The 25,439-nt window shown below is 44.2% G+C and overlaps 1 pseudogene across 1 annotated transcript in view; it reads right to left on the reverse strand.

Annotated features, from left to right (window-relative positions):
• LOC147615459 (uncharacterized) overlaps positions 1-25,439 on the reverse strand; it is a 55,375-nt pseudogene that overhangs the window by 24,277 nt on the left and 5,659 nt on the right. Inside the window, exons 5-14 of the transcript XR_015262736.1 lie at positions 25,281-25,400; positions 24,972-25,154; positions 18,231-18,293; positions 15,896-16,076; positions 15,717-15,787; positions 10,807-10,878; positions 10,361-10,669; positions 10,147-10,266; positions 5,368-5,427; positions 5,193-5,233 (exon numbers count right to left, since the gene is read on the reverse strand). The product of XR_015262736.1 is annotated as an uncharacterized LOC147615459 (transcript). The remainder of the gene's footprint in view (positions 1-5,192; positions 5,234-5,367; positions 5,428-10,146; positions 10,267-10,360; positions 10,670-10,806; positions 10,879-15,716; positions 15,788-15,895; positions 16,077-18,230; positions 18,294-24,971; positions 25,155-25,280; positions 25,401-25,439) is intronic.

Raw genomic sequence — 25,439 nt, forward strand, 5'->3', positions numbered from 1 at the left:
GACTGAGTAACCCACAAAAGTGTAGTTTGAACTTATCACTTTCAAACCCACTTCCTTACTTGTAACAACAAGACAATGGGTGTAATAGGAGCATCTCTAGAGCCAATTAACTCAGAAGTTACTATTCTGGACAAACTTGATCCTGTCACTACGAAAACTAATTGGATGATATTAGTCGTAGAGCCATTGTTAAGGAATTAGAAGAAAGAGTAAACGCTACTGAGCTCAAGATGAACAAGCCAACTCCCTACTCAGTTTTAGATGAGGAGCTAGTTTCTACTCAGATGAAAGGGTTCCACAAGAAGCTTAAGGGAGAGATTCAAGAGAAGTTTAAAGGAGAGTGGAAAAGCCACAGGATGAGAAAGAAGGAAGGAGCAAGGTGAAAGGCATCTCAACTCGAAGAAAATCAAGAATGGAGGACTACCAGATAACTAGAATATGGTAGAAGGTACTAAGAGTGAGACCCTCAAAAAACTCAGCAAAGCTCTACCAGGAATTGATCGGGAATATGCAAATTTTGACATTGGTCAAGAAGGAGCTCAACCAGCACAAGAAAGAAAAGAACACGGATTCTTCGACAACCCAACAAGTTGAAAGAATTTTCAGTGTGGATTGCAGAAAAGATCACAAAAACCTAGCTAGCAAGCAAAGCTTCAGGGCTTGCAAAGGTGAAGGCGGGCTACGGCCACAAAAAGGAGGTAGATTGCACATCCCTACTAAAGGATTAATCATCTAGGGCCTCATTAAGTCAAAGGATCTCATTTTTTTGGCTTTTCCACTGTACAGGTTGTGAACCAGTTGCAATCGAAACTTCAAGTTATCACCTCATGTCTTTTAAAAACATAATATTTTGCTCAAAGAATAAGGCTTGCAAAACTTGTTGGAATCTTGATTTGGTCCAGAATCTTCATTGCTAAACCTTGTTTGCATATGTTGGTATCCTGAGAACAAGAAGTGTTGGCTACAATAGCCTCGTTTGAAGGAGACTTGAAAGTCAGTGAGTGACCACATCTGATATAGTGGAGAGGTAGGTTTCTTTTTCTTTTTTTCCAAAGAAAGGAACCTTCTATTAATGCTTGAAAGATTTCATACAAGACAACAGCCCCGAAGGTGCTGAGTATGAAAAAAACCGAAAAAGGCTGAAAGAAAAAGCGGCCTGTTCCAGAGAAGCCCAGCTCACTGCCTAGGGGATCTTGGGAACTGGGGCTAACAGCCAAGTGGGGGGACTATACAGCCAGTGAATCCCTCGCAGAGTGAAAATGTAGAAAACACCTGCAAGCCAAGCCTTGCAGAAACGAGCACGCCTCTCAATAGTCGCCCTGGAGCCTGGAGTCCCACGCTCCCAGGTGGACCGTAGAGTGTAAATGATATCCTGCCAGATGGCAACCAAGGTAGCCGAGGGTGGAACCGGGTGCTCTCCCATCACGAGACTGCAACGAGCCACCCAAATGTTCCAAGCCGTGATGCTGGCTACCACCTCCCAAACACTGTCTTCCCTAGGGGAAGGAGGAGCTAGGGCAGGGGGGGCTGCCTCGTGGAGTGCAATCCTCTGAATGCTCTGACCCTGTATCCGATAGGCTGGGGAGATCTCATCAATCTGGAACGTGTGTCCTCCCTCTGTCAACCAAGCCACCATCCCCCAGGTGTAGTCTCTGTGAAGGCTCTGCATGCATGTCATGATCCTGAGGGCTCTCATCCAGATCCTCGCTGCGCTACAACAGCTCCATAGGCAGTGTGGGATAGTCTCCAGGACACCATCTGAGCAGCAATGGCACTGCCCCTCCACTCGCATCTGCTCCAACCACGGGCCGATGGGCAAGCCTTCGTGGGCTGCCAGCCAGAAGAAGTAAGAAATCTTCCTCGGTCGCAAGCTGGACCACAACCGCATCCAAAACCTGGAGCGAACATCCCAGGGCACTCTCTGGGTCTCCCAGTGTCTCTCCCTCGAGGGGGTCCATCTCGACGAGTCCATCTGAAGTCTCCTGCCAATCCGTGTGGTGTAGGAAAAGAAAGGCACCTCATCTATCGTCTCAACAAGGCCGCCCCTGGAGGGCCAGAACCACTCCCCAGGGTCCCACTGGACCTCCCTCAGGGGTCTACCCTCCCATAGCCAGAGGCGCCATCTAGAGGCGTCCTGCTCTGAGATACTAGGAGGATCAATGTGCCACTCCTTCCCCAAGCATCCTACCACTCTGATCATCTGCCAGTGTATCCCATCAAGACTCCCATCCATCTCAGGGTCACTCCCAATGAGGGGCTAAAGTAGGCCTCCAGGTCCTACACGGAAGAAGCCGAGGTCTGTGCTGTCACGCTGCATCAAAATCCTCAAGGGAACACCAGTACGAGAAAACTGCCCCAGCCATCTGCTGTCTCTCCAAATGTGAAGTCCTTCCCACCAGGACTTAGGACTGGCTAAGTCGATCTTGCCCATCCTCTGCCCTACCCCTCTCAGATGCGCTAGGGCGTCAAGCCTCGTCTCTGCCTCCATAGGTAGTCTGCTCCAGCGACCAAAGGACCCTACTGGTCCACTGTCCCACTGTGCGCGACCAATGTGAGTCCGCTGCCCAAGCATACGTCCCTCCTAATCTCTGACCTCTGGGTGCCACATAAGGGGCTGACGCTCAAACTCCTCTCTGCATCTGGGCGGAGCACGGATGAGACCCCCTGCTAGTCTCTGCCAAACCCTGTGAAGACTCCTCATCAGGGGGGAGCCCTTCCCCGTAAGGGGGGCCTCTGAGAAGATCCATCTATGTGAAGATTGCCACTGTCCTCCAGTGTGTGGGGTGTTCCTCAGAAGCCCTCTCTGTAAGAGGAGCTGCCAAGGCTTGGCACCTGGGGCGAGGCCACAAACCACCAACTTGCCCAGAAGGGCTCTGCTCTGCATCTCCGGATCAATGATACCCAAGCCTCCCAGTGCCTGCGGCATGACCACCGTCTACCAAGCTACTCGGGCCCTAGTGTTCCTCGTGCCGTCTGAACCGGCCCAGAGGAAGTTCCGTACCAACCGTTGGAGCTGCCCAATGCATCCTCTGTGAAATGGAGAGGTTGGTCTTAAGGAGATCACACGAGATTGAGGCCTGAGATGAAGGCATGCAACCTATCACCTTCAGTTACGCCATCGATCTCCAATACCAAAGTGGTGAACTGGGAGATGTAGGTAGACAGGGAGGCAGTTTGCTCCAACTGTCGGAGTTTTGAGTGTGCTTCGAAGTCCGCATTGACAGACACAAACTGCTTACAAAGCATTGCTCAAAATGATCCCATGTAACTATGTCTTTTCCAACTTTTAGGCGTCTTTGCCACCAAAGAAAATAACTAATGTCATGGTTGCACATGTTCATCTTGTAGGGATATAGCAACATATGACTATACAGAACATAACAAATCAAGTCACAAGAGGTACTAAGTTTGTGACAAAAATCAACACAAACTCGTGTGCTCTGAAGTAGCTTGTTCCATCCACATTGAAAACAACTCTCTTGATATCAATTATTTGATCGATGGTAATGATTGATCGATGGTAATGATTGTTTGGATCTAATATCTAGTTTTGCAATAGATTTGCAAGTGAAACCCCCCAGCATGAGGCTCTTCCATGTCCATGAAACTCCGGAGATTTGTGCCATATTGCATCATTCGTGGTTTTAGTTTTCCCCACCACTGGTGATCAGCAGATCAGTCCTCAACATGAGACTCTTCCATCTCCATCAGATTCCAAAGATTTATGCCATTTGCATCATTCTTGGATTCAGTTTTCACTTGTGATCAGCGGATCAATCCTCAACATGAGGAAATTTCAGCATCAAGTCAGTCATGTCATAGTGCAGGTTAATATTATCAGTTTTTGCTATAGAGCAAATTGGGGAACAACGGTGTTCTAGTATGTGTTCATGACTATTTTGCAAGATGTAGTTGATGTAGTTTTGTGATGTCCTTCAAGACTACTAGTTTGACACATGAGAGCCTAGAGAGAGGGCTGCCCCCAGTAACAGGAGGGAGTTGAGGAGAGATAGCGGAGGCGAGGCTCCGGGGGGGTGGCTGTCCTTTTCAAGTCATACTTGAGACCACTCATATCTGTGGTCCGGAGAGAGGAGCATGCACGACACATGTGGATACGCGTTCCGCTTCCAGATGCTCGACCCATCTTCATTGCAGTGTGTTACTTCCCTCCAGACACGTCATCCTCTGCATGAGACATCACTACAGACGGACAAAGCCCATATGAGATGATTTAGGATGACATCATGGAGTTCTCCAGACAGGGAGACACCCTCCTACTGGGGGATTTCAATGCTTTAAAGGTAGCAGCCATGCAAGCAGCAACAGGGTGGACCCAAAAGGCACAGCATACAGGTGCACTCAATGGCAGCCACTATGAGGACCTCGAATAGGGTATAGCAGGCCATAAGGGGAAGCCGTAGGCAAAAACGTTGTGAGGAAACTTGGAGACGTGCCAAGCAGTCATTCAATTCAAAAGCAGCAAAGTCAAGCACCCTCTTTAGGAGAGGGAGAGAAGGGGGGGGGGGGGGGGGGGGATTTTGCAACACATGAGTGTATGGTCACTCTCGTGATTTGATGCTTTATGGATTACATTTGTGAGTCTATTGCGAGTGAATACATAGACGTGGGCATGCATAGGAAAGCAAACTGAGTCTCTGCATATTACATGAAACGGTGGACATGATATAATGTGGACACATAAAATGAATGCACAAGAAAAGCAGTAAAAGATCTAACGCTTATTTGAGAACAGGAAGGGATTATATCCAATGCATTGAATTCAGCAATTGTTATTTGTGTTGAGTAATCCTGCCTAGTGAAGTTGCACGATATGGTAAAATATGCAAAGCTCATTCTACAATCTTAGTCGTTACATTGAAAATCTAAACCATATAGGATGCAAAATTCTTTACCACAATATCCCATTACATGAATAAGAACAATGCATGATATATAAGACAATCTTATACATATACCCTTGCTTGCAATTCCCAACTCTTCATTCATACAGATGCAATAGAGTCCCAAAGCCCTTTGCTGCCCATGTAGTTATGTGAAGTGAGGTGAGTATGAAATATTCTTCCAGCACTATTTCTTAGTGAAGAGATCAAATGGCAACATCAGATGCAAGTCTCTAAAATATCAGTGACGGTATAGAGGTGTCACAAGAGAGAAGCAGCATAAATAAATACCCGAAAAAATGTAGAAAGTCAATCAACAAGCTCCCAAGATTCTGTACACATCACACAAAGCATGGAAATAAATTGACCTCAGCAAACTTAATACCAACTAATCTTTAAAAAACGATTAAAACGATCTGTTTGGTGCATTTGTGATGTCCAATATAATCATGAAATATAAAATTACCTGTTGAAAAGGCCATCCTAAATGTTGCTGATGCTGCAAAAACCTTGTGATAAGTAATACCTGATGATGCAACATTAAGCAAACAACTGGATAAGAAGGTAAATTTATCAGCACATTGGATCTGTTCCAATGTACCAAAGCATTCACACCTATGAAACCCCAACTGAAATTTTAAGCACCTTTATGGTTTGTAGACAAAGAATCAGGTGCTGCATTCCATAAGTTTTCCTAAGCAATTTCGAATACAAGTGTTTCATCCTAAACACGAACTTAATCAAAAATACAAGTAATCTTATTTACATTTCAAAAGGGTGCCTACAGAACCTTAAAAAAACTAAGGTACAGTAGCATAGTATGCTGTCAAGGTAATTTTCCCTTGAAAGTGTTATGATACCTGCTGACGAATTAGGACATGGTTGTTTAAAAGCCCTCACCATGGCTCAAGCATCATGCGATCTGAACATATAATCTCAGTATCCATGATGCTAAGCCATTTCGTCCTGCGAGATTTACGTTTACAGAGCATTCCGGCAGCTGAAGTTTTTTCCCACTAATAAATCTGAAGTGTGTAGAAAGGAAACTTGAGAGACCACTTATCCTGTACTACCACCGTGCTAGTTGCGATGCTAAAACAACTACGGCAATAACCCTTCTCTCTCTCTGGAGACCTTCCACCCGAGATGTATACATTGCAGCATGCTACTGTCCCCTCAATACATCAGAGTACGCCAGGCTCTCCAAAGGGTACACACATGTCCACCTATCTGCCATTGCCATAGCATCATCAATTATGCCATTGGATCTCCTGCTTTCACATCACAGATTTCCTGTCTCACAGTCCACCCACTCATACCAGCATTGCCATGGACTTCATCTTCGATATTCCACGTACATCATCGGGACATAATGGGATATGGACCATTATTTGCAGATTCAGCAAGCACGCCCACTTTATTCCCGTAAGGAAGAAGATTACAGCAGACCAAATGGCGAAACTTTTTATGTCTCATGTGTTCAAAGATCAGGGGATGCCTCAATCGATGTTGTCCTTGGTCAGGTGGGTTAGGACTTTAATGAAGGGCCATTTGTCATGCATGCACATGCATGTGCTCCTACCACCTACCATCTCTCTCCCTTACCATCCTGGAGCATCCTAGAGCCTGCAGAAGGACTCTGGAGCAGATTTACACACCAACTTCACAGTTTTCCATGTTTTCTTGCTCATTTCCATGCATTCTGGCTGATCTGCACCTGCTGGCACGCTTCCCAATGCACCTGCATCACCTGCGACCTGTCTAGCTCCACCTGCTCTGATCTAGCACCCAAATCAAGGTGCTTGCAGCTGTTTTCACGCATTTACTGCAACATTTGCTGCATTTACAGCAGCCGTACAGCTGTATGAACTATACGGACCAGTACAAGCTGTTTGTACAGGCATTTAGGCGCAGATTCTGAGGTGATTGCAACAGTGGCACAGATCCCGAGGTAGATTATCCATCCATACGGATTTTCCTTGCAATTCGGGGCAAATCTCTGTGGACCCTAGCCTCTACAGCTCTTTTCTTGCCTTCCTTCCACCTTCTATATGTTCATTCTCTCTTTTCCTCGAAGCTGGAAGACTCCTGCACCCTGCTAGAAGCCTAGATAGGGGATAGGTGCGATGACTGAGCTCACCCCTCTGCCACAGACAGCGGGTATTTGGTTTCTGTCTTCTTTTTGATTGCCTTTTTCTCGATTAAAAGATATTTGCGGTACTTTTCCTGTGTTTGGAGTCCTTTCTGGTTCCCACAGGCTCAAGCAGGCACTCAGAAGCAAGGGTGTGCCTGGGAAAGACCAGAGGACAGTGTCGATGCATGTGAACGCCTTAAGGCTACTTTAAGCACAGTTTGCATGTTGGTTTGGATGCTTTGATACTTTCAGTTGGGTCAAGTCAGAAGTGAATGCCTAAGATTGCCTTGCCAGCTGGATCCTAGAGGTGCACTATGGAATAGATGCCCAGAAGATAGTCAGAGGAATTGCAAGAGGAACAGTGCGGGGGTGAGCCCCCTGGTGTAAAGCATTTTCCATTCAGAAAAATTAAATAAATACCAAAAGGGACAACAAGGCATTTGGGGCCAGTGGGCGCCTTGTGTACTATTTTCATTGAGCAGGGCATTCTAGCCTCCACACTGTTGTTATTCAGTTTATTTCTAAGTAAATTTAAGTAAAGGAAGTGTTTGGTGTGATGCATGGTGGCTATATTTGAGGCATTTGACAGTTTAGCAGAGGTTCACTGCCCTTTAGTTTCCTGAAGGCCGGTTTCACCAGGGGCTAACCACTCTAATATCTCCTTCCACCTATCCTTACCCCAGCCCATCCCACATAAACCATCTCCTGCCCCTTCCATATATTACAATTCCCTAGATCACATATATGAAAGCTACCTCGCGACTCTCTTAGAGGACCTAAACAGCCAGACCACTCTCGATGCCGATGCCCAACTCCTTACTCACCCCATCCACAGCAGCCTAACACTCATTTCCCTTCATAACTAGGTCCACAGGGAAGCCAAAGGAAAGATCTGTTCCTAAAAATAGCTTGTATGATGGAGTGCAAAGTGCTTAAACGATGCTGGCAGTCTGAGACCAAAGAAGGGCACCCACACAAGGAATAACAGGGAAGAAGTATTGACGCTTAGTGTAATGTAAGAAACAACAGTTTCTCGCCAAGCTCGAGCAAGAATTCTTGAATATCCTCTATAGTAGCAATTCCAAAGAGCTTTGGATGAAACTCTTAAAGAAAAAATCACCATGTCCCATCCAAGACCTCATCCTTTGGAAGAACTATGCAGCTACATTATATGATGTCTCCAACCAGCCCCAGCCAGCAGACATCTCAGACATTCCTCGTCCAACAGCTCCACTGTCTTCACTACCTCAGGCTAAAGAATGCCATTAAGAAGCTTCAAATGGTAAAGACAAAGATCATGATGGCCTTCAAGCAGAACTCCTAAACCATGGCTAGGAAACATTCACACCGACATACAGACATTGGTAGCTCATCAAAATGCTCGGTGATGTGTATCTCAAGAGCTAACCCATACACTTGGCCATTTGATAGATTGGCACTCCCCTCTAACCATGGGATCCTCTGCTTTGTGAATGGGTATGATGGTGTTTGTGGTCCAGCAAGGGGAAGCCTTTGCAGAAAGCTATGTTAAACACCTTACCTACAAACATTGGTAGCTCATCAAAATGCTCGGTGATGTGTATCTCAAGAGCTAACCCATACACTTGGCCGTTTGATGGCAATCCCCTCTAACCATGGGATCCCCTGCTTCGTGAATGGGTATGATGGTGTTTGTGGTCCAGCAAGTGGGAAGCCTTCGCCAAAAGCTATGTTAAACACCTTGCCTAAGATCGAAGCATGTATTTTCCACTCATGCTTGGAGACCCTCCTGATCCTTGGCTTTGCCATTCTGTAGCTTCTTAATGGCCTCATTCAGGTGGGCAGTGGTGAAAAGCATGGACGTAGTGGGACAGGGAATATCCTCTAGATCAGGTAAGGGCTGATTAGGAACATCATAGAGCATGTCCATGTAAGCTTTCCAAAAGACTGGGATCCTTGATAGGAAATGGTAATCTTTTGTACAGCTTCATCTGAAATTCTCTGGAGTTTGTTCATGGCAGACAAGAAACTGCTGTTTCTTCCATCATACCAGACATTGATACTCTTTCCCAATCTATCCTTGGTCAGGGTGTCCTTGATTTGTCTCAAAGTGCAAGCGATGCATAAGCGCTTTGCACTCGTCATCCTACCAACTATTCTGGGGGACAGACCCTAAAGGTGGCTTTCCAGTGTTATTGGGGAAGAAGTGTTGTGTTGCAATGTAAATGGAGGTACTAAGGAGCTACTAAGGAGATGAGCTTTAGCATCTATGTTTGGTTGTTCATCTATGTGCCCTAGGGAGAGTGGCAAGATAGCGACCATAGATGTGATCTAGTAAATGATCAAGCTCATATTGGTAGTAAGTAGGCAGCCATGTAGTGAAAGAACAAAAAGGCCAGAAAAATAACTTCTCGAAGACTGAGGAATCCAAGAGAAATAAAGAAAGAGAAAGAGAAAGAGAAAAGGGAAAAAAAAAAGATATACTATCGTCTTCAAAAGCTCACAGGCCTATGAGACAAAAAATACATCTAAAGTCTATCCGAGTACAAGCCATCATGGGCTGGTGCAAGGGTGCACTAAGACCCTTGCAATATGCTAAGTACTGACAACAAACTGGCCCCTCCCCACAGTTGCATCAAGATTTCAAGCTTTCAAGGCCGATCCTTGTAAGGATCAAGGAGCAAGTTTTGTCCTCTAGCACTTTGCCAGTACTGATCCAGGTTTTCCCTGCAATCTACTGACACATGAAAATGAATTGGAGTAACAAATAAACCCGTAAATTCTGAGGATTGTAATTGGATTGACAGTGCACACTGAGCTTCAGACAGAGAAGTCCTGCACATTAAAGCTTAGACTGCACATTAAAGCTTTTTCTAAGAACTGCACGCAATACCTATGGACTAAGCAGTCCCCACGCACAAGATCACAAATTTCCCTACCTGGTCTCTTAAGAGTATATTCTTGAGCCAAAAAACAAAAGAGAAGCAAATAACAATAATAAAACATCCAATGGAATGCTACGAAATCATGGAAGACAACCGTGTGTGAAATAGTCCTTCCAACTGTTTCAAATCTCACAAATAGTTTACAAAAACATTTTCAAGGTAAAATAAGCACACAAAAGAGACATACCAAACAATATGAACTCAGTCCACCAGTATAAGGATGGTCCAAACTCCGGTCTGTCAGGAATTGCTTTAACACTAATGCTAGAGGAGTTATGGCAGGAAACTGTGCAGTCAACTCTCGAACCTGGGAGTACATACCCAGTTAATCCACAGTCCACCTTTATTCACCCAAAAGAAGAGGAGAAGCTTGACGAAAATGTATAATTATTTGATCTTACCAGTTCAGCCGTTCGAAGGCCTGTGTGTGAGGGAGCTTCGAAGCTAATATCCAATCGAATGAATTCCCGATCTGCTTTGCCCCCCCATGGCCCCTTTCTATCCTCATTCAAGCTTGCCTGTGCTGAAGAAATAAATAGACTGTCCATCCCAAAATTTGCTACACTTTTCCCATTTGCATCGATAAAAACGTGCCTTTGCATCATATTAGTGTACTTTGATTGTAGCTTCAGATGATTTCCAAAGTCCCCGCTATCTGTAAAGTTGCAAAGCTGAGACGGGACGTGTGCTACAAGCATGATGATTGGGATCTGCAAGAAGCTTCCAAATCGCGGTTGGTATTGAAGATGCAAAACACCACATGCAATCTAATGAGCCCTTTAATTGCTGTATGCTGGATTTAATTCCCAGATTCTAACATGAGAATATCTAAAAATATCAAACTTACAGCTGTATTCTCAATGGTCTTTAATGTGTCACCCTTGACCCAATCCTGATCAGCAAGATAGCGAGCAGCATGCTGCAAAGGAACCATACACTTAGCAAGGCTCAGCAAAACAATTCAAAGACCAATCTACAACCAATTCAAAAGGCCAATTTCTCCTACCAAAACCTCCATCACATCAGTTTTGAGCACAGTCACAGAAACCAGAATCAATAATCACGGTAAATATATTTCCCCAGAGTAACACAAAGACTAGACATGAAAAGGGGTGAGCAATCACTCAGTCAAGATACTATAAGGTGTTTCTCGCAGTCATCCAAATTATAACGTGAAACCAAAGATGTCAGCCACGACTATTGCCACCTAAATTTCCAAAAATTTGAAGCTATAAATACTAGCCCAGGCAAGTTGGAGAAGCCTCTAGATTCGCCATTGAGCTAATATTTGGCCCTAATTTTTTTCCTTGTTCCTCATCCCTCCTCTTCTCCAATGGAAGAGCTTGGCTACTCATTTTGGTACGCATACTTGTGCTCCTCAAGAGTTCAGTCCCAATCAGTATTCAGCCTCCACTCATGCACAAGCATGCTTTCGCAAAATATATTCATGAAAAAGACATATACATGGACATTGACCCCCTTCGAGGGCTAGGAAAGGAGGGTTCTTACAACGAAAGCATAAAATTTGACTGACCCAACCAAAATCACAATGGGAGATGCTAGGCCCTTTATGCCTCCTTTGTGTTGCCTCTTTCTATTTTTTTTTAATTAGGGTATTTTAGATATGTTGATCACTTTTTCCTTTGATATCACTCTGTAAAATCTGCAAGCACATCCAATTGAGCAATCTCTCACTCATTGCAGGTTTACTTATTCTTCAAATCAGCACAGTATCAATTCCATACACAAACAGTATACATGCACTTCAAACAGAATTTTCCATGGCCATATACATCACATCATAAATATTACTTTCACAAATGCTGACATATTAAATTATTCTCCTTAGTTTGACTTGTACGTATTGACAAATGTATTTTGAATTCATAGATTAATGGCATGGAAGCCAGAACCTGTTGCAAGCATTCTCTCAGCTCATGCACATCTAGCTAACCCTAGGACAGCCACAAGGGGTCCGGACTACCAGGAGCAAGCCATGGGACAGCAGTATGAAGTGCAGCCGTGGGCTGCCACAGCAGTACAGACAATATAGGCTACCATGGCTGGCCTTGACCTCATCTATGGCACTAGAGGCAAAGAGGGATCAAAGGAGTTGGTACACTCGGACACACAGATGGTTTACAAGCCTGGCACTCCATATGGACAGACTACCACTGCTTCAATAAGGCCGCATCCACTCTGCTCACCTATCATGAGGTGGACCAGGTCATTAGAGAGGACCTCCTATAGTTCCACACGTACAGGGCTTACCTAGTACCCCATGAGTCTTTAGTAAAACTCAGTTCTACAGAGATCACTGCTTGCAGATCTCGAAGGAGCATTTTATCAATCCCTCCAGCTATACTCAAATCCGTCTCCCACATGCATTGAGGATTTCAATTAGACAGTTCCGAGCATCCTCTCACCGGTTACAGATTGAAACAGGATGAGCGAAGGGCACCCCACGTGAGAGATGGATCTGCACTCTATGCGACATGCAGGAGATTGAGACAAAGAAATTCACATTAATATCACCTATGTACTAAGAGATCCGTAGACATCATCATTGTCTATTCAAGATTGGTTTTGGATCACTCGATGATTTCTAGGCCCATCCTTATTGGAGATAGGTGGTGAATTTTTTCTCGAGGCCTAACGACACAGAGACCGACTCCTTCAAGGGCACAGGTGAGACCAAGAAAGCTCATCGGAGTCCAGCCAGAGGATAATTCACAAAATTCTTCTCTGATGACTCGTGCTAGAGCCAGCAAGGGGCATGATGCAATCCGGACCCAGAGAGCATGACACGATAGACTTGCCCTCGCATTGACTCATGAGAACTGCAAACATCATCTCCATACTGTGTGACTTGGGGAGAGGTCAGCTGATTGGACGGACAGCCCACACGGGGACCTTCCTCCTATTTTTATCTTGTGAGTACTCCCCAACAATAGCGCGGTGAATCTCTCTAGTTATAATCTCGTCTCACACATGAGCCTTGGGTGTGGATGTTGGCTTTAGTGGCCCGTTCCCATAGCTTTTATTGTATCTAGTTTTTCTTTGATCTTATTATAGTCCCTTCGGTCTTCCAAAGATGTCAGAGGAGGACATGGAAAATGGCTTGAAAATAGCTATCCAATGGAAAAGCTCCAGACACACAAGGGCTAGGCAGCAGAGATGCAAACATGGGGAGATGAGAAAACAAAGAAGATATTCACAAGGCTTATGAATATGGCTCTAAAAGAAGGATTTCCGTCAGACTGGCAGATAAGTACAATTGTACCGATCTTTAAAGGGGGAGATAGCAAGATGGCAAAGAATTATCGGACAATCATGGTAAGCAACCTAACAGCAAAGCTATATGGCACTAACCTTGAGTAGGAGATCGGCAAATGGGTGGAGGAACAAGAAGTGAGGGCACCATCCCAGGCAGAGTTTCGTCCCAAACACTCAATGGTTGATCATCCGGTTGCAATAAGGGCTACAACAGAAGAACTCAAAGGGAGGAAAGAGGCTGTCTACTGCTGTCTCATAGATTTCAAGAAAGCCTTCGACATAGTGCCACATATGAAGTTATGGGAAAGATTGGAAAGCTCAACATTCCTCAAAAACTCAGAGAAGCCGACTCTATGAAAAGGTACTAGCTGAGTTATCACAGCCGCTAGTAGATGGGTCAAGCTCCAAGGGGAAAGCTGTAACAAGAAGTGACATAGAGGTTAAACAAGGCTGCCCCCTCTCACAGACACTCTTCGGTCTTTTTATCGATAAGTTGGAAGATTCGATGAGGATACACAGCAAGGAACGGGTTCAGATTGCAGGGGACGCTTTATTAATGCTTATCTACGTAGATGATGTAGTATTCTTCACAAAGAATAAGGAGAACCTGCAAACACTCGGGGATGAAGGTTAATATAGATAAGACAAACATGATGGTCATCGGGACACGCAGCAAACAAGTGGATGTCACATTAGGAGGGGAGCACCTAGAAACAGTCAACTCATATAAATACTTAGGACTGGATTTCACAACTACAAATGGAATGCATGTGTGGAAAGAAGGATTCTGGGGGGTTTAAAAGCTCTATGTAGCTTTGGACTCCAAACGTTTGGGGGGGGGTTTTGACGATTTGGGGGTTTTTAAGGTGCTCTGCGAGTTTCAGTTTTGAAACGTGTAGTATGTTTCGGGGCTGCCGAAACGCATTTTGGGCCAACTATGCTTGTCTTCCACCAAGGCTGAGTACCGGTCCGCATGCTCCGCTATATGTAAGGCAGTATGGCTTCGTAGATTGCCTGGAGAGATTGGGTTCCCACAACCATCATCCATAGTGACAACCCAAGCTTTATAGCACTTGCTCGTAATCCAGTGTTCTATGCGAGGACGAAGCATATTGAGATACAGTAGCACTATGTCCAGGAGAAGGTGCTCGATATGTGATCATGCTCATCTTCTCTACGACGGAGGACAACAAAACGGACCTGTTTACCAAGCACTTGTCACAGCAGTTGCTTGGTGCTCAGTCCAGCTCCATGAGGTTGATCCATGATCCAAGAGCTGAGAGGGGGTGTTAGAAGTAGCATCTCCTGTATCATAGAGTGAGGGCCATTGTCGTGGGTCTGCCCACCCATGTGAGGTAGGAGGGGAGGGATTCGGGGTCTCTCTCAGGCCGCCATGAAGGTGCAGGGGGTGTTAGAGGTAGCATCTCCTGTATCATAGAGTGAGGTCCATTGTCGTGGGTCTGCCCACCCATGTGAGGTCGGAGGGGAGGGATTCGGGGTCTCTCTCAGGCTGCCATGAAGGTGCAATGGCTGCGGGTAGGGCAGAGGGGGTGCGGGGCTGTTTTACCTGCCCCCAGCCCTTGTTGCTGCTGCCAGGTGGTCGCCACATATGTGCCACCTAAGGCGCCTTGGTGGGGGGGCCAAACAGGACCCCAACCTGGTCGGTGACCCGACCAGGAGGTCGGGTTACAGCCGACCCTGGGTCAGTCAGCATAGGTCTTTCAGTCAGCCAGGTGGGCTGGTGAGGGGGCCTATAAATAGAGCTCCTCCACTCATGTTGTACAAACAATTGTACAAGGTTTTTGCCTAGTATCTGAGGCATTTTTCCGGATCTCTTGTGCAGACTCTCTCTCTCTCTTTCTCGCATTTCTGTTCGCAGTATTTGTGCTCTCTTTTGCTGTTCAGATTCCGCTGCAATTTCACAATTTGGCCTAGAGAGGGCGAAAAGGACCCAGAGAGGGCCAAAAGGAATAGCCTATTTCTTTTTAAGAAACTTCAAAAAATCAATACAGATCAGATACCGAGACGGAACCAAAACCTAATAAGGATCTCATGAGGCGCCTCCTGCTCCAACCAGTGACACTCCCATGAAAGGCATCCAACTATAACCATCTGCAATGCGGGTGCTGTAGGAGAAGAAGGGAGCTTGTGTCCACTCTGAATGCCCGATCCGGGATGGCCAATACCACTCACCAAATCCCATTGCACCTCTCTCAGAGCGGCATGCCCTCCCACAAGCGTAGGTGCCACTAAGAGTACCCCTCTCTATATGGTCTGGGGGTCAATTGCCCATCTCCGTCCCAAACAACCAACCACTTTGATCCTTTGCCACTTAACGGAATCAGGGACCCGATCATCCTAAGGCTCCAACCAAAGAAAACCTCTAAGGTCCATACTAAAGAAGACCGAGGAAGTCAAATCAATGTCATAATCCACCAAAAAAACTTGAGTTGGACCCCCATCTTGGAGAAGTAATCATACCATGGGAAGGAAGGGAGGCAGGGAGGGGTGGGTGGCCTCCAGGATCCTCGCGCTCGCCGCTCCTCCCACTGCTAGATTTAAAGTCAATCAGCTTCGACAGTCAGTGTCCAAGTACAACCAAGTACAGTGTCAGCAATACAACAAGCATATAAAAGCAGAGAGGATATAAGCAAAATTACCAGACAGCTGAACAAACAAAGCAGCACAACAGCAGCAAATGCCCCAAGACAGTAAAGGCCAGAGGAAACCGATCTGAACTTGCAAATTGTGCCATTTCGTGCCCAAAACAATCTTTACTGATGAACAAGGACTTCCTCTTCCATCGCTCTTTTCCTTTATCCTTTTGGCCCGTCCCTTTACCTGAGCTTTGGCAGAAAGCCACACTTACAAGTGAGGAGACAATAGCCTAGCTTCTCAACCAAGCAAAAGGAAACAACAAATTTAGAGTGGCAATGGCCACAGAAAGATCTATCAGCCCCCTCTCTGCCAATAACATTGTGTCATTCTCCTGAAGCCGTTGCCACCAATGTACACCAGCCACTCACAGTGCCATCTGACGCATCTGTCCCCTGCCATATGTACATACATATATATCCGACCTACCATATGTCGCTTAGCTTTCATCCATTGTACAACATATCTGTCACTATCCTCAAGCCGTTGCCACCACTGTACACCAGCTGCTCCCAGCCATGCAGCAACTGACTCTGCCATTCATACACATTTGTCACCTGCCATATGTACATCCATATCTATCCATCCTACCATACATTAATTAGCTTTCATCCATCGTACAACAGCAACCGTAGGACTTCTTTTCATGCTCGTTAATAGCTGTCTGTCATCCCATTCATGACCTGCCATAAATTGCGTGTCCATATTTTTTAGCTGCAAGTACCTATGCCCTTACAAACCCTGCCATCCTTTTGACCATATGTCTTCCATGCTTGCAAATTTACCCCTTTATATTTTATAGTTTCATAAGGCTTCAATTAACTAGTCCCAGCCTGTGGGTCCTAGGTGCCTTTGGTATCCTAGGTGCCAAAGACAATACCATTCACACATGGTCCATATGTGCCCTGTTTCATCCAAAATTTGGAAGTCCATAACTTGCTCAAATCAAATCCAAACTGGTACCAATCAGCGCCAGCTTTCACACACTGAAAGCCCATGTTTTGCACGTATTTCTCAGCAGTTTTGACACATCTTTGGCCATCATTTCAAGTCCCAAATCGAGCACTGATTTTCAGGCTCCTCATGAAGCAAAAATCATCATACCATCCACATACATCAAAATTGGATGCAATCTTCACGAAAATATTCAGCAATCAAAGGCAACATTATCAAGAAATTGATGTAATCATTAATTCAAGAATTCAGCATCAAGGCAATTAACAAACGTGGGACGTTAATCAGCAGGTACCATCAGCTCAACTCAAATTCAGCTCAATAATTTTTGTAGCAAAGAGCATCACTTTCAGCAACTTATGATGTAGTCAAATTGACCTTTCAAGCATTTTGAAAATCTAGTGGCAACATCGAATCAAGGCAGTTCATTCCTTCTCAAATAGTGTCACATTAAATCAAAAGCGAGTTAAGACTTGCAAAATTTACATTCATACAGATTTTCTATAGGGCAAAGCAAAAGGCAAGCCTACAATTGGCACCAGACAGTTTCAAGATTTTCTCAATCTTTTTTTTTCACAACTATCTTATCTTTCAAAAAAGAGCCATCTTTTGCGTGCATCAACACAATTATGCAGCATGAAGAGAAGAAGCACCCAACAAGCAATATACGCAGCAATCAATAATCATTCCAGTGAATCATGGAGTACAACCCAAGGCCCTATACTACGAATCGAATACATCAGCTACCCTGAGCCAGGGAGGAGAATGTCAGATATGGTGAGTAATTTACAAGGGATGACCCATGATCACAGATACATTACCCAAGGACTAGATTGTTTCTCTTCTGGCCATGAATGGACACTGAAGATATATCTTGAAGTACTCATTGAGCTGAGAACATAGTTGTTATGATCTACGTAACATCCACAGATGGTATGATTTACATTAGCATCTTACTTATTTGGACTTAAAAGCTAATAATAGAACTGAAACTCCTACAACACACGCATTCGATGCCTCATAGCAATACAAAGGTGACACTTCGTTTACGTCAATGAGTATAGCATCATGTAGTATATAGACAATGTTAGGAGCCAAAACGTGAGTCCTAAGGTTCTACTTATAATACTATTTCCTTCTGATTTCCTCAATTCCAACTTGCATGTGCATGTTTACGTATTGTTTGAAGGTGTTTAGCAAGTTCATTCTCATTAAACCTAGGTTTTTCTTAATTTATAATACAAGAGGAATGAAATTTGTAGAAGACAAGACAATAGTATCTACGGAATAGAACAATGATCACACTTCTAGAATAAATGCAAAATTGAGGCCCTACTTGAAGATGGCTATATAAATCTGATTGGGAAGTTAAAATCAAACACATACCTGTAAGCAAGTTTCTTTGATCCCATTGCGACCCTCCAAAATTCCTGCTTCCTTGATTGGCTCCTGTATAAATATCAACGGTTCAAATGTGAAGATCTTACCAGACAAAAAACAGAAAGAAAGTAAATGCATAAACTAGGAAAGACACAGCAATTTATTTCCAAACTTGCACCGTATCATAAAGGAAGTCCAAAAGTAAGTCCACATGCAGTATAGAAGCTAGAAGAGAAACAATTACTAATTTTTGACTTGTAAGTTGTCAACGAGTAAGCCTTAAAGTAGTGTTTGCCCAGTATATATAAAGCCTTAAAAGTAGTGCTTGCACAGTCTATAATTTGCAAGGTACAATTCAATTTCCCAGACATTGTAATGCAATATTTCTCCAATGCATATCAAGTGCAATCATTGATAATTTTTGTCATAGCAAATAGGTGTTTCCATGGAAGACAACCAGAAATAATGCAATCTTCATTGTAAACTCATAAAACAGGTCTGAAAGAATTTACTGGCAAACACATTTCCTTCCCCCAACCAACCCCCCCCCCCCCCCCCCCCCCCCCCCCCCCCAAAAAAAAAAGGGTGGGCTGCAAAATACTTCATTTCTCATTAAAACAGATTGCTCCCGTATTCTAATTCCCCTGAATTTGGAGATTACTTATTACTTCCATCTTGCAAACCAAGATGGTGGATGTAGCAAATCAAATCTAGCATCTCCAATTGAGACAGGCAGCCTGATGTTGACAAGATTGTCAACCAGTAGTAGATCCTTCGGCACATACATGCAGCAACAAGTGAGGTTATTATACTTGCAAATAGCTTTAAGTTTTGATATTATAATACTACTGGTGCAAACAGGATGAATAAGGCATTCCTTATGAAGTTCACCATGAAATGCTAACTAGTTACAGAAAATCTCACGGTCACACAAGCACAAGACCAAAAACAGAAAAGCTACAAAGTCATTCAGCTATATGAGGAAGCATTACGATTAAATACCCCCGAGTACTTGTCCCTTGTCAGTTAAGAAGCACTGCTTTGATGATCAAGGCAAAGTGATAGGCCATCACCTTCCCATGGAATATTACCACTTTCTTTCTATTTCTTGTGCGCATACTACCGATTTATGTGTTAATTCTTTATTCAAAAGACTTTCACACATTGCTCGCTAAAACAACCACAATTGTATCCAATGTCCATACTTACACGTGTGTGCTTATCTAACGCATTGGTAACATTATAATGCAGAGGCCTATTTCTAATTATCCATGTAAACTACTGCTTTCATCTTCCACACTGCAATGATTAAATATTTCATATCTATATGGAACCTCCGCCGCATCATAACAATCATTCATACAAATGACACCCTCCGCATTATAGTGTTCAGACATTAGTCATCCTCCGCACCGTATAACCTTCTATGGTGACAAAGAATTGAGCTAGCCCTTATGATGGCTCTCATTCCATTGAGATCGTGACCTCCATTAGAGCATCGACCAACATCCATACAAGTGGGACCATCCACTCATCCACAAACCTTCGTATCCAACCCTTCAGTTCCAATATCCTCTTTGTGTTCCTTGGGAATGAGGCTTGGTGTGTTTGGAAAGATACAAAGCGAGGTCAACCAAATATCCTGGTGATGTTTAGTTGGTATGACCTGAGCCATGATTTTAACATTAAGCATTTCATAGATGTGCTAACTTTACCACAGCACTAACTTGCTAGCAAAGATATTAGACATTGATTTGAATGGGATTTCCTTGCTGAGCAAAGCCCAAACCAAACTATGTACCAGAAATATAATAATAACCTCAAGATCTCCATTGATCTGGATCCTACTCAATGCATGATTACAAGCATGAATTACATCATGCACAGATGTGAGAATCGAGATTGATTTGAACATGCTTTCCTCGCTGAGCCAAGCCCAAACCAAACTATGCCACAAAAATATAATAATAACCTCAAGATCTCACATTGATCTGGATCCTACTCAATGCAAGCACACATGCAAGAATTACATCATGCACAGATCTGAAGATAGGCAGTGAGATATGCAACCAAGGCACGTATAGATATGTCTGTAAATAAAATCAAGATGGGCACAGCAGGCGCCATTCCACTTGCATCTGATCTCTATCCTCTACATGCTGCCTTATTTCCTGATCTCTCCTTCTGCTGCATGCCTCTTAAAACAGGGCTTGGGAGGAGCCTACAAAGTTCTCTTCAACACTGTTTCTGATGTAAGTGGTCTGCACCTTAGTCGATGTTCTCAACCCCAAGCTAAGAGCTACTCTCTTGCAAGTACCTGTGACTGCACTACACTCCGTGTATGTTCTCTGAACTAATCTACTTCTGCCCCGCCCCCCAATGTGCTGACCAGGCTGGTTATAGTGGCCGACCAGCCACCTATTACTGACCTGCTGCACTTCCCCGCCACCCTGTTCTAGCCAACCAAGGCCTCCACTAGGGCCTATAAAAGCCCCTATTGTAGGTGCTTTTTGCTGGGCTCTGCCCCAGCTCCCTTGCCAATCCATTGGGCCTTCTTGTCCAGCCATATGCCCATATACAAGGATTATGTGCAGCCCACATGTGGGCACGTGGGCTGATCTGCCATGCTAGGTGGGTCATAATAAAAAGCTTAATCATGTGCTGCCCACGTGGTAACCTGTGTGCTGGCCACATGGCAGCTTCTCTCTTTCCCTTTTCACCCCTACTCCCCTTTGCAATCCTCATTTGCCATGTGTGGAGTTGAACCTAGTATTCCAACATCCCTTGTCAATGAGCCAATGTGAGCCACAACCCACCACTCACAGAATGTGCTCCGTCTACTCCCTTGGAAAACCGCTCAGGAACACATCAACGACATCCTCCAAGTCTGATCCATACACCCGTACCTGCATCTCCAGCTCTTCTAGGTCCAGCTCTCTGATGACATGGTACATGATTGTGACATCAATAATAGTGTGGTGTAGCATTGCCCCTAGTGGAGTGCCTTGGGATAGGAAATTAGGAAGCAAAGATAGTGGTCACTAGTTAGTGGGATTAGAGTGACCCTAAGGCCTAGTAATGCCTAGTTGGACACTTGGGTCAGTTAGAACTTAGTACTATCCCTAGGCCTAAGTGGATTAGTGAACAATTAGTAAGTGACCACCGGGCTTAGGCATGACAGCTAGTGCAATTAGATAGTTCTAGTACATCTCCCTAAGTGAAGTGCCGTGGCTCAGTGGTGAGAGCTTTACAATGCACCTCGCCCACATTTGTATAGGTGATGCAACACTAATATCAGAGCGGTAGATTCTAGCTTGTGTGGTGGGCTGGTTAGGGATTGTCGTGTAAGGGAGTAGAATTGGTGGGCTGGTTAGGCATTGCTGTGTAAAGAAGTGGAAGTAGTAATTGTCACGTGCACCAGTGCCAAATACAGGTGGCGTGACACATGGCTTCACTGTCACGTATCCACAGCATGATTCACAGCAGATGCAGCACATTTTGGAGCAGTTAGGACATGGTTTTGGCCAGCGTTGCCACATCAGCCGAGGCAGGAAAGTGTGCATGCAAACAGGAGCCTAATCGTCCAGAAAATGGACCAGATCAGGCCAGACCAGGTCACCAACCAGTCTGTCAGTCAAGTACCTAGTCAGGTCGGCCTGTCCAGGCCCTATTTAAAGGGTCCTAGGCTCTCATTTCCAGCATCCAATCACCTCAGTTCATACAGTATACCCGCAGCAGGTCCAGCATATAGTACCAGCATACGTGGGGCCTCAGTTCCAACCTTCAGTACACACAGTAGAGCCCGCAGTTCCAGCATCAGTAGGCGCGGCATTAAGCATTCCAGAGCAGCATTGGGAAGGCAACAGTCACTGATAACAGGACTTCCTAAGTTCAAAGTCTGCATCAGCATAGGTGTCAGCATCTAGCTCAGCAGCCTCAGCATCTACAGTCTACATAAAATCCTCAAGTCAATCCTCATCAAGATAGTGAAAGCACACATCGAAGCGATTGGGACACCAAGCTTCATGCTTCCTTGTGGGCCTATCAGACAGCTTATAAGGTTAGCACAAACTTAACCCCTTTCAAAACGGTGTTTGGATTAGAGAGAATGGTTCCTTTATAATTTTTGGTCCCAAGTCTACGAGTAGTAGCCGATCATAATCTAAGCCCAGATCTGTTGGGCATATCATTGGAATCAGTTTCGTATCATTCATATCAGTAATTGCACATTGCATTTGCATGATATTGCGAGTCTTGTGTCAGATTTGCATTTTCTTTCTCTCTCTCTCTCTCCTTGCTATCTAGTACTTGATTGTAGTTAGTCGAAAGTTGTTTAACTACGGTCAAAGTCCTCTGCATGTTACAGTAATCAACGACAAAAGTTACAAAACAAGTGTATGAGCAATCGTTGACAGAGTACATCATCAATAGGGTAGCATCGCAATTCAATTCGACGTTGACCGTATGTGCAAGAATAAGTTGCAACTTGCTAATTGATAAATGCGATCGTGTGCTGATGAGGCACATGCAACAACAACTGAATCTGAGTGATGCAGGATGAGCATAGCGGGCTGGTTGATTTTGGCAATGTATCACTTCTGAAGGCTTGAGCATACTTGCATGATTGTAGGTGCACTGAGCAGCAACCAAAATTAAAGTGGAGGACTACGTGCACCAATGGACATCAAAAGTAGATGATTGCTTGTTCATCGAATGATGCCGCTAGTAGTTGTCTATTCGTAAAGCATTAGTTCATCAACAGAGTGCAAGCTTTGTACGTGACAATGGGTGTCTTGTCTCGATTGTAGAATGCAAGTATTTGCTTCAATAGAGGTAAGAATAGTCTGATGTACTGGTCCGTGTAGGGCATCCATGTATTGTGCCTAGTTGGTAAATACTCTAATGATGTGGTGCTTGTAGTAGTTGGTGGTCAAACGATGCAATCACAACATCAATAGGTCGCTTGCAAGATAGTCGTTTGAAATAAGTTATGACGTGAAGACTTGGCGATCTGTTAAACTCAATTTTGAACCTGCAAACACGTCTGAGATTACGAATTGTTTGTTTAGTGTTTTAGTTTTGACCTTATAACCGGTGCATATATGTGAATCTCATTGATGATATGAAGTGTGTATTCTAGTTTGTTGGGAATACACAAGTTTATGCTCAAACGAGAGTAATTGGCAAGTTTGTTTTGAGATAAAGTTCATGTATTCTCTGTAAGATTTTGCCTTGCTATGGTTTTGAGGCTTATCTAGAATTCCGTTGAGTATTATATCCCAAAAGCCCCATATTTTGGATCTAATTTTTAATAAATTTAGTAGACAAATTTATCAAATCTTTGTTATACAGATTCATATAGTTTGAATTTACGATTTTATATAGGTTTAAATAAGATTTATCTGCAAATTTCCATCATGAAATCATGTCATGGTGCTAAGTAGGCTTTTGATGAGGCAGGCTAAATGTTAGATACAGAGCAAAATCCATCTATGGCCCATTGTCAAGCCCATAGCCTGAATCATTGGAAGGGGAACCTAGCTTCCAGTGCTTAGTGATGATTAGTATGTAGAAATCTTGAGCTTAAAACTACATCCCTAGAGAGGAGAATCTATCATCTAGATGAATTGGTTAGCACTTTAACTCCAATTCTTAATAAACTCTTTCAAGCTCAAGCTAGGATAGATATTCAAAGAATGGCTCTAACATCATCTGCACCTAGTAGTGTGCAAGTGATGCCTCATGGAGAGGACACTTTTGTCACGAGTACTCACAATAGAAGTACAGAGGTATGCCCTGAAATCTTTGGAAGAAGCCATTAAAATTGCTCAGATCTATGATGATTCCGTAGCCAAAAACCCTCAAATCCTCAAGTGCGTGCTAAATGTTGAGGATCACTACTTGGGTATCCACCATCCTTATTCCCATTCACACTACATGTCCCACTGTGGAGCTCGCTCTGATCATACACCTCCGGGGCTAGAGCCTCTGCCCCACAAATCCTTGTTGGCTCCCACTGTAGGGAACTAGACATCTATGCCCCTTCTTGGAAGAAGGCATCTCCATCTATGGATGTCCATACTTGAAAGCATGTGCTCCTGGAGCATGAGAATATCCATTGACCACCCAACAACAGTTCTCGATAGCTCTTGCCAGCCATAAGTTTAGGTGATGTGGTTGCTGACGTGCCCAATCATGGAAACTGTGCATGTTCCAACTTAAAAAGTGTCGCACTCATGGAGACGATGAAGGTCTGGAGAAAACGGCCTTCCGATGACTGGAAGCATGCGTGACCACTTTTGAGCAAGTGGACTTTACTAGAGGCTTAGAAGAGAGTAGTCCAGATCCATGCAATGCCGTGTAAGAGGCATCACTAGCTTCGGATCCACCTTGAGGGCCCAAGTCATTAGGAAAGAGTTTGAGACTCTAGGCCTAACTACAAACTGGTTCAAGGGCTAATGCATCACTTCTCACTCCTCTCTAATCGGATCCCTTGCACAACCGCAACCACAAGCATCTCTGGGAGATCAACAACCATATGATGTAGAACAACTACCTTACAGATCAGATCCATGGCACCTAAGGTCAAAGACAAGGAAACTAGAAGAACAATCAGTCCACAACAGCAGAAAAACCCCAAATATTTTACCAGTCACCTAGCAATAAATAAAATCTTCAGCATCGATCATGTCCATGGTGTATAATATCCCACAGAAGAAGCATCACGTTGAAAGAACGCACACTCACCAAATTCCTGACTGAAGGTAGGCACACAACCAGGTCAACATCACTGCATGGAAGGGCAAGGCCAGTGGCATTTGATCCAAATATCTTGAGCCTCGACCTTGGCCACAACACTCGCATGGCATGAGCAACCTTATCAACAGCCGTGCTGATTGAAGGCTTTCTCAACAGATTCTCCACTGCAACCTTCATTAAGAAAAATGCTGGAGTGTAAAAACTTACATATTTACACTAACACAGCCAAAAAATCTAAGAGACAATTCTTTGACTATGACACCCAATACTGTTCAAATAAGCAGAACACATTATTACCTGTTTACAAAATCCTTCTATCTCCTCATGAAGCATACTATGTAATCTTTGGATTCCAGACTGCAGAGAGGGATTGGAATTGAATAAAAGTGTGGTTTGCATCGGCAATGCAACATCTGGCTGTGGAAGCAAACAATGTTTAGTCAGAAACAAAGCCTA

Source organism: Cibotium barometz, chromosome 40 (assembly GCF_041138505.1).
Source record: "Cibotium barometz isolate CiBa-2024 chromosome 40, ASM4113850v1, whole genome shotgun sequence".
Lineage (NCBI taxonomy): Eukaryota > Viridiplantae > Streptophyta > Polypodiopsida > Cyatheales > Cibotiaceae > Cibotium > Cibotium barometz.